This window comes from Rhinopithecus roxellana, chromosome 11 (genome assembly GCF_007565055.1).
Source record: "Rhinopithecus roxellana isolate Shanxi Qingling chromosome 11, ASM756505v1, whole genome shotgun sequence".
NCBI classification, from domain to species: domain Eukaryota; kingdom Metazoa; phylum Chordata; class Mammalia; order Primates; family Cercopithecidae; genus Rhinopithecus; species Rhinopithecus roxellana.
This window is the reverse complement of record NC_044559.1, coordinates 64,690,281-64,706,159: the sequence shown is the minus strand read 5'-3', so window position 1 is coordinate 64,706,159 and position 15,879 is coordinate 64,690,281. Positions and strand designations below refer to the sequence as shown.

At 42.9% G+C, this 15,879-nt stretch overlaps 1 protein-coding gene across 1 annotated transcript in view; it reads left to right on the top strand.

Moving 5' to 3' along the window:
* Nucleotides 1-1,144: 1,144 nt before the first annotated feature.
* The window catches only part of PCGF5 (polycomb group ring finger 5), a 123,085-nt gene continuing 108,350 nt past the window's right edge, over nt 1,145-15,879 (top strand). The window contains exon 1 of the mRNA XM_030940533.1: nt 1,145-1,272. The gene's annotated coding sequence lies outside the window, so the exon portion shown is untranslated. The remainder of the gene's footprint in view (nt 1,273-15,879) is intronic.

Here is a 15,879-nt window from a genome sequence, read left to right as displayed (position 1 = left end):
TCCCACCAGAGCTACAGACACTCGGAGGCAATACTAGTCTTACAGCTTTCATGTCTCCCATCCCCAGAGTTCTGTTAAAAGCAGACTCCTCTTCAAGGAATCCACAGATCAGAGAGGATACAGCACAGGCACACAATTGACCCCCAAGTCAGAATGATGCCAGCCACAAGGGGGGATTCTGCCTGGGGGAGCAGGAAGACTGCAGAGAGATGGAAGGAGATGGCTACAGGAGCTGTGGCCAAGAAAGTTTGACAGGTGGAGGCAGCTAAGGGGTTTTCTGGCAGAGAACAGAGCAGGATCAAAATCAAGTGTCAAAGGGCAGACACATTTCAGGTGTTGTCTGTAAACGGAGGCTTTGGGGTGAGGGTAGGGAAGTGGAGAGGAAACTGAAAAATGGAGGCCCAGCTATTGACGACTCTGAGAATGAGGCATTAAGGCTTGAGGCCATGGTGAGTCATTGGAGGATCTTCAGCATCAGGGCGGCAAGGTCACTTCTGGTGGGGTGGCAGAGGGGTGGGGGGACTTTGTGATTAGAAGCAAAGAAGCTGGAGACAGGAAAAGAAACTGCGAGCTCTGGGGTGGAGGGCAGCTTATACAGGAAGCCTGGACTTGACCATCGCCAGGGAGGCATACAGACGTTCGAGCTGCCTTCCATCTGTTCAAGGGCACTCTTACTCCGTCTGTGGGGGAAGAAGGTGCCCCCTCAGCGGCTGTACAATTGGAAGTCTCCAGCCTGAGAAGTTTCGAATTTCTCCTTGCCAAGGTCGGGCCACTACAGGTGGGCGATTGCGAGCCCCGATCGAACGCTTGGCTCCACGCCCGCCCGGGGCAGCCGCCGCGGTTCGTCCCCTCCAGGCCTGGGCACTGCCGTGGGCCGTGCCCGGCAGGGCGCTCCGGGAGCTGCGCGGCGGCGGCTGGAGGAGGCCTGGCCGGCGGCTGCGAGAGGCTGTGCCCCAGTTTGTGTCCAATCAGGGAGTGCGGGCTGTGCCCCGAGCCGGGCAGCAATGCGTAAACAAACCCACGGTAACTCCTCCGCCCCCTCGGCGCGCTCGCCCCGCGCCCGCCGCCGCCAGCGCCGCCGCCGCCGCGGGCTCTGCTCTCCTCGCGCCCGCCCGCCGGGCCGGCCCAGCCCCCGCCCCGCGCCGCTCGCACCCCCGCTGCCCCGCCCCGCCCCCGCCGGCGCGGGCTCCCTCACCTACCGCCCCACGCGCGCGCGCTCGCGCACCACGCGCCCCGCGCGGCCCGCCCGGATCGTGGCCTCTCGAGAGCAAGGTAAGGGCGATGCGCGGGGACCCAGGCGACTTCCCCGCCCGAAGCGGCCCAGGGAAGTTTCTGGCGTGGCTATTTTCCGCGGGGCCGGGGGGAGGCCCCGGGAGCCGAGCGAGCCCGGCGGGCGGGAGGGGGCCGCCTGGCGCCCCGAGGTCACAAGTTGCCTAACCTGACCTCGGTGCGGGTCGGTGGGCGGCGCGGCCGGGCTGGCGGCGCGCGGAGAGAGGCTGGAGGCGCGGCGGGGCCGGGCGCCGGGCGGGCAAGGGGAGGGCCCCGAGGAACTTTCTCTTCCCCAGAGGGGCGCCTTCCAGTCCTGGCCGCGGCCCCGCCGCGGGAGCAGCGGCTCCCTGGCTGGAGGGAGACCATGAAATGTGTTTGAAGAAGCTGACGCAGTTTGTGACGCTCGCGGCTTCCTGACGGGGACCGGTTGCAGCGGCGCCTCCGCCGAGGAGGGACGACCTGAGTCGGCGCTCGGGCCCTTCCCCCGCCGGCAGCCGCGCGCCCGGGCGCCTAGTTTGGGGGCCGCTGGCTCGGGGCGCGAGCATCTGCTCCCGGCTGCGCGCGTCGCTTCCGTTTTGATTAGCTCAGGTTATTATATAAGATGTCACGGAGAGGAAAGGGGCGACCGAGAGGCGCGTTGGGGAGGGCGCGGTGGCCTTCCTTGAGTGGCAGGGAGGGACAGGAGGCAGGACCCGGCGGCACCCACCTGTACGCCCTCCGCGCCCCCTGCGGGCGCTGCCCGCGCGCGTGCCAGGGTGGTGGGGTTGGGGGGCACTGACGGTCGTGCCCGGTGCTCCCCTCCCCTCCCCGCCAACACTCGAGCAGCGGCCGAAACGTGCTATTTTTTCGCCGCCACCTCTCCTGGGTCTACACGTTTCTGACTCCAGGCGTTTGTACTTTGAAACATTTGTTTAATATTAAGGAAGCTGCGTGTACGGCCGTCATAGTACACCCGGAACGTGTGGCCGTGAGCTCCAGGGCGGTGAATGAATCATCGCCCCGCGGACCGGGCCCCGATGATTCATGCGGGGTACACACGCGCGCGTACTCGCTGTGTGCCTCTGACCCAGGGAGAGCGGCCCCTCTGCAGTGATGACGCCCGGAGGGGTGGGGGAGACTTAGTGCAAAAGGACAGCGGGGTCCCCCCTTCCACAATAACTTCGGGGGGGTTCAGGGACGCCCGGAGGGGTGGGGGAGACTTAGTGCAAAAGGGCAGCGGGGTCCCCTCTTCCATACTAACTTTTGTGGGGTCAGGCTCCGCACAATCCGCAAGGCTTGTTTCGTGTTCTTGAAAGAGTTACAAAATTCCACCTGGCTACATTAATCGGTCGAGGAGCGCTGGTTCGCTGCAGTGCTGGGTCCTGTCTCATTCAGTATTTGGTGTCAAGTAAGGGAGGTATCAGACTCTGAAGGAATCCTCCTAGTAATTGCGTCTACCTAAGTAGCTCTAAAGTAATTAGAAAAATTTAAAAAGTGGATCTTAAAAGAAAAATGTGACTTCTTAAGACTAGTTTTTTGAGGGTTTTTAAAAGCCAGATCCTAAAAGGAACCTGGTTTGCCATTCATGGATACAGATTTTTTCCCACTGTGATCACTCTCGAAGATTAACTTGACTCATTCCCACCTCACATTAGTAAGACTGAATAAAGTTTTCTCATCATTTAAGACTCACCTCAAACGGCATCTACTCAGCGAGGGCCTCTTGATCGCCTTCATTATCTCCTGTCCCCTCCCCCCAAGGAGCCACCCATAGTACTGTTTTATTTTCTTCACAGCGCTAAATCGCTATCTGATCTTAACTTTTGTTTAGGAGTTGTTTAAGTCTGATCTCTTCTTATTGGAATGTAAGCTCCACTGCAGCAGGGATTTGGGCTGTTTTGTTCACTGCTATAACCCTAGTACCTAGAACAGTGCCTGGCATACATGAAACACTTAATATTTGTTGACTCGTGAATGAATAAACTCTTTTCCAGATTTCTTGGTAGGACTGTTTTTGACAGTTGACATTCAGTGCTTTTTTTCTTTTTTTTTTTTTTTTTTGGTGGGGGAGAAGTCACCAAATTGGTGCAGTTCTAATTTTCTTCTTTTTACCTCCTGGTTTTCTTTTGATTGATTTTCTCCTCTGCGATGTTAACCTACAGCGCAAGAAGGGTTTAAGCATCATATCCTAAGACACTTAGTAAGAAGAAAGATAAAGCATGTGGAGCCCTGTCAAGAGAAAGTATGTTACTATGTAACCTCTGGATGATTAAAAATATTGTCTGTGCTACTTGAAGAAAAAGTGCAGGATATTGAAATGGAATCAGCAAAGTCAAATCCCACAGTCCTATGTCTCCACTCATATGGAATACTAATATTTCCATATCTTCCCTCCCCATTGCCTGGAAAACAGCCTGAAGTTTAGCTGCAGTTTGGGACGGTTCATAATAGATACCACTTAATATGAAGGTTTTTTGTTTGAGACAGAATCTCACTCTGTTGCCCAAGCTGGAGTGCAGTGGCACAATCATAGCCTCAACCTCCCAGGCTCAAGTGATCCAATATGAAGTATTAATTTAATCAAATGAAAACAGGATTTATGCTGCAGAGGCCTTAACTCTGATTTGTTGTTGTTCATGTCGGTAATGCCACAGAAGAGTAGATAAAAGGAGTTATTTAAAATTATATTTTAAACATCTTAAATGGATTCTAAAGAATTACAGCTATAATAAGTCAGTGATATAATGTAAGAAGGATTTGAATGTCATGTTTAATATCCCTTTAGAGGATAAACTTTGATAAAATTTATATTATAAATAAACTTTGGAGGCAGGTTAATTAGTCCCAGTCTTGTAGCAATATTTTCAGAACTTGATACTTCTGAAGTTACTGCTGAAGAAGAATGGGCTTCTAGCAGTTCACTTTCCATAATAGTAGCTGTGATCACTTGCAGAAGCATAATCTCAAGAGTAAGCTCAGAGACGATAGAATTTTAAACCCAAAGGAGACCTTGAAATTACTTGACGCAGTTCATTCCTTTTTAATCAATCCCTTTACTAAAGAAACTAAGGCATAGTGAGATGACTTGCCTAAGGTACAGGGTACCATAAAGAGCTTAAGTGGTTGGAAGTTCCTGAATTAGCCAGAGCTGCTGTAGGTGGAGAAGAATGGTTTCTATCATTAGTTGATTGTCTGCCTTTTGCTTCTGAACTCTCAGGAAAAAATAACATCTTATTCACCTTTGTATCCTCCCATGTGCCTGGAACATCTAGGGGCTCAACAAATGCTTATTGAAAGCAGTTGGATAAATGGGTTTTAAGTTGAAAATATATTTAGGAAGTGAAAAAGCAGGAAAACATATCTCCTTTCCACATTGAAGAAGTTTTCTGACAAGAGAATTAGATGTTTTCAGTAAATAACCTTATAATTAACCTTAGAACTTTTATAATAATGAAACTGTTTAATTTTTATGCCTCCAGTTTTTTTTTTAAAGCTTAAAACTTGTAAGTGTGCATGTTTGCTTACTTGGTATAATTACTGGAGGAACAGTAGGAGACAAGAGTCAGGACATCTGATAGGTCTTGCCTCTGTCACAGCGTCCAATAGAAAAGCCTAGACTTTGCAGCCAGTCAGATTTGGGGCTAAAACACAGCTCTGCCCCTAATAAGCAGAGCTTTCCACAGCAGGTTACTTAACTTTTTGGAACATTCTGTTATTTCTAAAGTGGGGATAATGCCATCTACCTTGAAGGATTATGTGAGACTGAGATAATGTATATTTATAATGTGTGTGGTGTATAAAAGGCTCTTAATAAATGGTAACTGCTATAGTTATGACTACAGACTTGTGTGACCAAGGGGGCAGCTTAATCCCTCAGAAGTTTCAGTTTTTTCAATCGGAGAATTGGTGGTCAGGATAGGGGAGGGGAATTACTGATCTCTAAGATCTTGTCCAGCTCTATGGTTTCAGGAACCAATAAAGAAATATATAGTTCTGCAATTTTAGTTTAAGGTAATTCATATATCCTTGATCCAACAAGAACTACAAAAATGATTAGTTTCTAGACCTTCTTAAAAATTTGTCTAAATTAACTTTTATAAGTACATTTTCATTATTTTATATGCTATATGATAGATATGAAGTTAATTTGAATATCTCAACCTCTCATCCAGCTTACTTTACATATAAAGCAATATAAGGAGTATATTGGTTAATTAGACATAGATATTCTTTCTTTAAGAGGCTTAAGAGTCATGTAGCGCACATAAGACAGATAACTAAAGGCTGTTTTACATGGGAGAACTGTTAGAGAGGCATAAAGAAAATACTTTGTGAATTCAGAGGAGGAAAAGACTTTCTAGCCAGGAAAAAAAAAATGGGTAAGACTTAATTAGGGAATTTTGAACAAGGCCTTAAAAAAATTGAGATGACTTCAACCGGCAGAGATGTAGAGACCAGTCTGTGCTAAGACTTGAAGGTAAGAATATATGAGCATATCCAGGGTTGGAGAAGAATGTGGTTAAACTGGAGGTTGAGGAGCCTGGAGGCAGTATAATGGGAGAGAATGCTGCATGGGGAGGGGAAATTAGGACTATATTGTGAAGCATCTTGAATGCCGGGCTAAGGAGACTGTTTAGTAGGCAGTAGATAAGTATCAGAAATATTTTAAATGGGGGAATGATGTGATCAAGACCATGCTTTAAGAGATTAATCTTCATTGCAGGAGCCACAGGTAGTCCATTTAAGTAGCTATTGAAATATTCTCCAGAAGAGAAGTGATGAGAACCTAAGTTAGAACCTAAGTTAGAGGCAGATGAGTTGGGCAAGATACTGTAGAAGTAAGTGAAACAGAACTTGTTGGCAATTGGATGTAGGAATTGAGGAAGAAATCAAAGACAGAAGCTGAGTCACTTAAGTTGATGTTGGCAAGGATTGAAATAGGAAGGGACACTAGTTAAGCACCTGCAAGTAGTGTGCAATCAATAAATATTTGTCTAATTAATGGAGGTGATTATTGGTTTGGGTTTGGATGTGTTAACTTGTATGTGCCTATGGAACATCCAGATGGATGAGAGCCATTAAAAATAGAGAAAGATTTGGGGCATCCTTATGGAGGGGGATGGTGAACCTGTCAGAACAGTTCAGAGTGTGGTGAGCAGAATAAAAGGCTAGGATAGAGCCTTATAAACCCCAGTATTCATAGGCTTGAGGTAGACAGGAAGAGGTAGACAGGATGCTGAGAAGAAAGAAGCAGGAGGAGGATGAGGACAAGATAGGGCAAAGAAAGATGAGGAAGGAGATTTCGGAGGAGCCTGATAGGGTAGAGGATGGGCTGAGTTGAAGACTGGGAAAAGGGCATTAGATTTGTCAGTGAGACCATAGTCAATAGCCTTCAAGGAACAGTCAGTTGGGCAGTGGCGGTTACTGGGGACAAGTCAGCTAGTTACCTGAAGGATGCTGACTTGGGAAGGAAACGGGGAAAGCAAATATAAATTGTGACTGGGCTATGAAAATCAGAGGCTGGGGGTAGGGAGGAGGCAATGATTTGAGGCATGCAAAGTGTCAATGAAACTTTCTTAATAACCACTGGGCACGGTGGCTCACACCTGTAATCCTAGAACTTTGGGATGCCGAGGCGGGCAGATCATGAGGTCAGGAGTTCCAGACCAGTCTGGCCAACATAGTGAAACCCCATCTGTACTAAAAATATGAAAACTTAGCCAAATGTGGTGGTGTGCGCCTGTAATCCCAGCTACTAGGGATGCTGAGGCAGGAGAATCACATGAACCCAGGAGGCTGAGGTTGCAGTGAGCCAAGATTGCACCGTTGGACTCCAGCCTGAGTGACAGTGAGAGACTCCATCTCAAAAAACAAAAAACAAACAAACAAACAAAACACCATAAGGAAGGTTTGAGAACATTTGTGCGTTGTGCGTAGAGTGGTTGCAAGTGGAGAGGAAAGGAATGCAGATCAGGGGGAGGACATAGGAGGGCAATTAATACACTAGGCTCTCCTCAAGTAGTAGAGATAGGATAGGGTAACCATACATGCAATTGCCCAGGGCAGTGCCAGTTCACACCAGTTTAATTACATTGTAATATCTGGATACAGGATACAGGATAAAAGTGGATAATAATGCCCACTTTTAATCTTAATAGAGAGCCTATTTTTGAATAATTGAATTGATTACCCTGATCATGATGCACATAAAGAAGTCGCTTGTGGGAAAATATGGCAAAAAATAAAGAAATAAATGATAGGCCGATTGGAAAGGAAGAAATAAACCTTTGTTTGAAGATGACATGATTGTTTATGTAGAAAACTGAAAGACTCAACAACAACATAAAAAACCTCCTGAAACTAATAAGCAATTACAGCAAGGTTGTAAGAGACAAGGCTAATATATGAAAGTTCATCACTTTTCTATATACCAGGAATTAACAAGTGGAATTTGAAATTAAAAACAATCCCATTTACCTTAGCACCTCAGACAAAATGGAATACTTAGATATACATCTAAAAATATATGTATAAAATCTATGTGAGGAAAACTATCAAATTTTGATAAGGAAGAATTAAGTAAATGGAAATATATTCCATGTGGAAAGACTCAATATTGTCAGGACTTTGCAACTGTATTCATATATTTAATGTAATCTCAATCAAAATCCCAGCAAGTTACTTTGTAGATATTGACAAACTGACTCTAAAGTTTATATGCAGAGGCTAAAGACCTAAAATCGCACAATATTGAAGGAGAAGAATAAAGTTGAAGGACTGACACTACCTAGCCTCAAGGCTTACTATAAACCTATAGTAATCAAGACAGTAGTATTGGCAAAAAATTAAACAAATGGATCATGGAACAGAATAGAGAGCCCATAAATAGACCCAAATAAATACAGTCAAGTGATCTTTGACAAAGGGGCAAAGGTAATACAGTGGAGAAAAGATAGTCTTTTCAGCAAATGGGGCTGAAACAACTGGACATCCATATGCAAAACAAAACAAAAAAAGTTAATCTAGACACAGACTTCACCCTTGTCACAAAAATTAATTCAAAATGGACCACAGACCTGAATGTAAAACTGTAAATCTCCTAGAAGATAACATGGGAGAAAATCTGGATGACCTTGGGTTTGGTGATGACTTTTTAGATATGACATCATAGGCACAGCCATGAAAGAATTGATAAGCTGGACTTCATAAAAATTTAAAAATTTCTGCTCTGCAGAAGACATTATCAAGAGAATAAAAAGATGAGCCACAGACTGGGAGAAAATATTTGCAAAAGACATATCAAATAAAAGTCTGTTATCTAAAATATACAAAGAACTCTTAAAACTGAGCAATATGCAACCCATTTAAAAAATGGGCCAAAGACCTTAACAGACACCTCACCAGAAGATACAGAGTTGGCAAATAAGCATATGAAAAGATACTGCATATCATATGTCATCAGGAAAATGCAAATCAAAACAACAATGGTATATACCACTGTACACAATTGAAATGGCCAAAATTCAGAACTCTGACAACAGCAAATGCTGACAAGGATGTGGAGCAACAGGAGCTCTCATTTATTACTGGTGGGAATGTCAAATAGTACAGCTACTTTGGAAGACAGCTTGGTGGTTTCTTACAAAACAAACATACTCTTTCTGCACAATCCAGCAGTTGTGTTCTTTGGTATTTACCCAAAGGAGTTGAAAACTTGTGGCCACACAAAAACCTCCACACTGATGTTTATAGTAGCTTTCTTCATAATTGCCAAAACTTGGAAGCAACCAAGATGTCATTCAGGATAAACTGTGGTACATCCAGGTAATGGATTATTAGTGCTAAAAATAAATAGCTATCAAGCCATGAAAAGACATGGAGGAAGCTTAAATGCATATTCCTAAGTCAAAGAAGCCAATCTGAAAAAGCTTCATACTGTATGATTCCAAGTACACAACACTCTGGGCGAGCAAAGCCATAGAGAGAGTAAAAAGATCAGTGGTTGCCAAGGGTTAGGTTGGAGGAGGGATGAACAGGCAGAGCACAGACGATTTTTAGGGTAGTGAAACTACTCTGTGATACAACGGTGTATACATGGTATTATACATTTGTCCAAATCCGTAGAATGTAGAAGAATACAAAATGCAGATGTGGCATGGAGGAAGAAAGAAGTTAGATGAAAGCAAAAGGAAATTTTGAGTTCTGAGGAGGAAAGTTGATGGCTGGGAGGTGGCTGCATTTGAAATGGGTTGATTCTTTTTTATTGATTTGCCAAAAGTAAGTGGGGAGTGAAGCGTAAAGTTGAAGTGGAGGAGTTGAAAAGGTTTGGAAAACTTTGGGTCTGCGCAGTGGGGAGCCAAAGGTGATGAGGGCTTGACAAGTTGCTGGAAGGCCTTAGCCTGGTGATAGGATGAATCACTCCTGTATTTCATGATTTTCTCCAGCAATGCTCAGAAAATTGGAAGTAGAGATGCTGTGAGTATCACTGAAACTGCCAACTCCATATGGGCCCTTGGTTGAGTAGGAAGGCAAGTGACACTAGAGTGTCGATGGGTTGGGAGAATAGCAAGGGATATGAGTGTGTAATGGCTGATTCAGCAAGAGTGAAGGAAAGGGAAAAATTGGAATGTGGAGGGAGGATCTGAAGGTAGTGGTGAAGGGCATGAGGAACATTCAGGGTTATTGTGGAGGGATCAGTTCTGAGTAATGACAAAAATTCAAAGTGTGGCTGAGCTTGAGGATGTTAAGTGACACAGGCCAATGGAGGTAGAAGATCATTGGTCTTCAGGAACTATGAGGCCAAAGTATCAACATGATTTTATATTAGTGTCAGTGTCTGTCTTTAAAACTATGGAGTATACCTCCTAAAGCCTTTCTGATCATTTAGTCCATAGAGATGGAAAGTACCTTAAAGATAAGGAAGTTGTTCCTTTATTTTAAAGATAAAGAAGCTTTAAAATTCTTTAAACATTCTTAGATATATGTGATTTGCTCAGGATTACAGACATGTGTGGCAGAGCTAGCTCTCAAAAAAACTGGGATCTCTGAATCTCAGTTAATATTGCCCTATAGGGCCAGGCACGGTGGCTCACGCCTGTAATCCCAGCACTTTGGGAGGTGGAGGCAGGCAGATTACTTGAGGTCAGGAGTTTGAAACCAGCCTGGCAAACATGATGAAACCCTATTAAAAATACAGAAATTAGCTGGGCATGGTGGCATGTGCCTGTAATCTCTGCTACTCCGGAGGGTGAAGCAGAAGAATCATTTAAACCTGGGAGGTGGAGATTGTAGTAAACCGGGATTGTGCCACTGCACTCCAGCCTGGGCCACAGAATGAAACTCCACTTCAGAAAGAAAAAAAAAAACCCTCTAGGGCAGAAGAAGTAATTAAAGTATCCACTGAACAAAATCTTAGAACACTTCCTCACCATACTGAGAAGTAGACACATGACTGTCATACACCAACCAAATTACTCCACGTCTATGGGGAATAGTATGGTTTCGGATGAGAAGCCAGGAATGGATGGGTCATATTTCTCCTTTATACACTTCCTCAATGGCAAAAAGGTGTTGGTTACCCTTGAACATAGGTTATTGAATGCTCATAACTTTTATGTTTGCACCCAAGTTAAACTAACCTTTGTGGCAGCAGACACATTGTTATGTCAACTAGAAGTGAATTAAATGACTGAAAAAGATTTGCGCATAGGTCCTTAGTTTATTGTTTTCACAGTCATATTTAGTGGATTTCTCCTTCCTCACTGGGAACGTCAGGAAACTCACAAATGCCATGACAGGGACTACCAGCTTTGAGATCCTATTTTTGAACTCAGAACTTTGAAAAGTAGAAAGTTCTTTCTCCTCATAAAATGTTAAAGGAACCCTTAATTAGATGTATGGAAGTTGAAATTAATCCTGATTCTGTCACTATTTGTGATCTTGCTAATCAATAATAAGTGCGTAAGTTTCCTCATCTGTAGTGTAGGAAAAAATTATATCTGGTCTATCTCCGAGGTATTCAATGCGAAAACTCTTTGCAAGTAAATAGTGTTATGCAAATGTAAGTTATCACTATTACCATATGGGATGCAACACGCACTGTGATGTTTAAAAGCTAAATAATAATAATAATAATAATTATTATTATTATTATTATTATTATTGAGATGGAGTCTCACTCTGTCGCCCAGGCTGGAGTGCAGTGGCGCCATCTCTGCTCACTTCAAGCTCTGCCTTCCGGTTCATGCCATTCTCCTGCCTCAGCCTCCCGAGTAACTGGGACTATAGGCGCCCACCACCACACCCAGCTAATTTTTTGTATTTTTTGTAGAGACGGGGTTTCACCCTGTTAGTCAGGATGGTCTCAGTCTCCTGACCTCGTGATTTGCCTGCCTCGGCCTCCCAAAGTGCTGATATTACAGGCGTGAGCCACCATGCCCGGCCAAGAGCTTAAGTTTTAAAGTGTTTTGAATAAAACAACAAAGATTACTATTGAAATTTGGTGGGGGACTGGTTTAGGCCTTTAAAGTAAATTATGACAGCTTTTCTCTTGTTATCCCTGTCATAGTGTATAATAATTCTGGCCAAGTGAGATTAAGGCAGTGTGTTTCATGACAAATGAAATTTCTGCCTTCGTAATTTATTTCCTTTAACCTTAAAAAAAGTTTTTGTGCCGGGCGCGGTGGCTCAAGCCTGTAATCCCAGCACTTTGGGAGGCCGAGACGGGCGGATCACGAGGTCAGGAGATCGAGACCATCCTGGCTAATACGGTGAAACCCCGTCTCTACTAAAAAATACAAAAAACTAGCCGGGCGACGAGGCGGGCGCCTGTAGTCCCAGCTACTTGGGAGGCTGAGACAGGAGAATGGCGTGAACCCGGGAGGCGGAGCTGAGAGCCGGCCACTGCACTCCAGCCTGGGCGGCAGAGCAAGTCTCAAAAAAAAAAAAAAAAAAAAAAAGTTTTTGTATTGTAAAATATAACACATATACAGAAAATTTTTGAAATGTAAATACACAGTTTAATAAATTTTAAAAAGTGAACATCCATGTAACTACCACCCAGCTCAAGAAATAGACCAATTTAATTTGTTTTTCCTCATGGGCATCTTTTATTCTTCTGCTAGATGGTTGGCTTTTTTTTTTTTTTCCACAGAAGTCATGAGTCGTAGCAGGAGGCAATTATAAGTTTTGGCAAGTCCAAAATATGCACTTCTTTCAAGTGGAACAAGATCAAAAGTGTAATATTAATGTTTTATTCTGTAGTTAATCTTGTAACATTTCTTATTTCTAAAACTGTGAATTTAGTATTTAGGACAAGTGCTAGGTTTTCAGCCTTAAAGATTACATTCTTCCGACTAAGACTAAATCTTCAGATTTGTGTCCTTTGGATGGAAGTAAAAGAAATTGTAATACTCATATGTGAGAAAAAGTGCTAGGTTTTCAGCCTTAAAGATTACATTCTTCAGACTAAGCATCTTCAGATTTGTGTCCTTTGGATGGAAGTAAAAGAAATTGTAATACTCATATGTGAGAAAAGTCCTTATGCTTGATTATTTGTTAAAAGTTCTGATCTTCCTTCCTTTGCCTGTCTTTAGAAGTAAAACAGCTAAGACTCCAGTGTTGATGATGATTTTGGGCAGCAAAGGTCTTGGAAAATACTTGATAGTTATCAAGGTAAATACCTTTCAACTTAGGGCCACTGTAGGTTAGATATGAAGTGGCATGAAGGATTCAGTGAAAAAGCTTCACTGCATTAAAAAAAAAATCTATATTTTTAGACTGGGCATGGTGGCTCATGCCTGTAATCCCATCACTTTGGGAAGCTGAGGTGGATGGATCACTTGAGGCCAGGAGGCGGAGACCAGCCTGGCCAACATGGTGAAACCCCGTCTTTATTAAAAATACATAAATTAGACAGGTGTGGTGGTGCATGCCTATATCTCAGCTACTGGGGAGGCTGAGGCATGAGAATCACTTGAACCCAGGAGGTAGACATTGTAGTGAGCTGAGATCACGCCACTGTACTGCAGCATAGGCAACAGAATGAGACTGTGTCTCAAAAAAACAAAATGCGTTTTTATTTGTTTGATTATAATCTACTGTAATAAATCCTATCATGCTTTAAGACTAAGTTAATGAATTAATAGATTAAAAATAGATTACAAGTCTTGTGGCATCTAGAAGGATTCTCTTGAATATTTTTAATGATTAAAAAATAAAGAGTAATAAACATTAAAATAATAGGGAAAGTATCTAATCAGGCATGTCTGTAAAATACAGAAAAATTATGGCTGTTAAAAGAAATTGATAAGGATTCATCTTTGGTGGCAGTCTCTGTGGTTTTGAGATTTAGTTAATGAGACTTCAGATTAGAACTTGGTGGTTGGAACCCATGTGTTTACTGTCAGTCTCTCCTGCAACACCATTACAGTCATGGTAAATATGAGAAGAGGCAACAGTAGAGAAGAGGCATCAGCAAATTTTTGGAAGATTGAAAGCAAATAGACCTGTGACAACTGCCTTAGTATAACGGAGGAAGTTGATACCTAAGTGCCTTTAACTGATGTTGAGAGGAGATGCTGAGAAGAAACAGCCACTATATCCCCTATAATTCCAGAAAGTTTCCAATTCAAGTTTCTGGAATTAGAGGCTTTGGAGTGGGACGTAAGCCTGAAAATGAGGGATAGGTGGAAAATCTGTAAGGGAACTAGACCCTCACTTCACTTCTCCTATGTCATACAGCAAGATTAAGTCTTTGACAGAGACTGGGCATGTTTTCTCGGAAGAAATTAAAGTAAAATAGAGGTTCTGGATTTAGGGATGCCAGACAAAAAAGAGGAGAAAGGTAAAATGATCAACTGAAAAAGGAATTTAATGAAATTCGGCTCACTAAACAGTGAAACTCCATACTCTTCCCCAAGCCCAATCCTAGGATAGGTAATTCAGTCAGGACTGGAGGACTCTTCTCTGGGTAAAATAAGCAGCCTTAGAAGGACTTGCAGAAACTGACATTTGAGGTCCAACAGTGAAAAAAATGGCTTAACACCCATTCTTTCTACGGTGAGCTCATCATCCAACAACCCTATAACCCTCCTCCCTCTTCCGCCTACCCCTGTGAACATGGAACTTGCAGTCAGTTTTTTGATGCTTTGTTCTTAAATGTAAATGAATATGAGACATTTGAAGAAGGCCTTCAGTAAAAAAGGCAAAACCCAAAACAAATGAACAACAACAAAAAAATCACAGAGAAAGCAGAAATGCAAGGAAAAGGAAATGAAAATAATCAAGGCCGTAACACCTATAATTAATATGTTAAGAGAGAATGTATTATTTCTATAAAATAAAAATGGGGGCTGTGAAAAAGTAATCAGAGAATAATGAATCTTAGATTTTAAAAATTAAATGGCAAAAACTTTCATTGGGTGGACCAGAATATGAAATAGAAATTAAAAGCAAAAAGATGGAAAATAGGAAAGGAAAAACAGAATTAGAGGACTGGTTCAGCAGGTATAATATCATACTAATAAGAGTTCCAGAAAGAGATTACAGGGAAAAGTAAGGGAGAAAAAAATTACCAGAAAAGTAATACAAAAATTTCCCAGAACAGGAAGACATGCATTTGTAGATTAGCCAGTAGAATAAAAGAAAAAAAGACCACAAAAGATATGCAGGTTACAAAACAAATCATTGTAAAATTTGAAAATACTAAGGCAAATGAGAATATCTTAAATTCCTGAAGACAAACAGGTCATAGCTGGGTGTGGTGGATCATGCCTATAATCCTAGCACTTTGGAAGGCTGAGGTGAATGGATCTCTTAAGTCTAGGAGTTAAAGACCAGTGTGGACAACATGGCAAAGCCCCATCTCTACAAAAAATACAAAAAAATTAGCTGGGTATGGTGTGCATGCCTGTAGTCTCAGCTGCTTGGAGCTGAGGTAGAAGGATTGCCTAAGCCCAGGAGGCAAAGGTTACAGTGAGCCGAGGTCATACCACACCACTGCACCCCAACCTGGGTGACAGGGGGAGACCATGTCTCAAAAAAAAAAGAAAAGAAAAAGAAGAAGAGGTCACATGCAAAAAGATTGAGAGGTCGAATGGCACTAGATTTCTTAATGGCAACACTGGAATCTAAGGACTATGAATGAATTCCTTCAGAATTCTGAGGGACATGATTTTCAGTCTAGAATTTCAAAGACAAGCTATTAAGTGGGAGATAGAATAAAGACATGTTGAGGGCATGAAAGATCTCAAAAATTTATTCTCTATGCATCATTTCACAGTAAGCTAATGGATGGTATGTTTTATCAAAATGTGGGTATAAACCAAGAAACAGTAATATATGGAATTCCGGAAACAGGTAGTCAAACACAGGAGAAAAACAAAAGAAAATTCTGGGATGATGGTGAAGAGAAACCTCAGATGATATTAGTGCAGCAGGCCTATCGAGAAGCCAGTCCAGATCAGAATAGGAGGAAGGATTACTCAACAAAAACAAATACAAAACTGATAAATGATCTGATACATTTGGCCAAGTGTAAAATATTCTTCAGAAGGGGGTTCTAATTCCCCAGGAACTAGCATTTGGGTTGAATTATTGATTTTTAAAAGCTGGTAAATGGAAAGGCTTGGT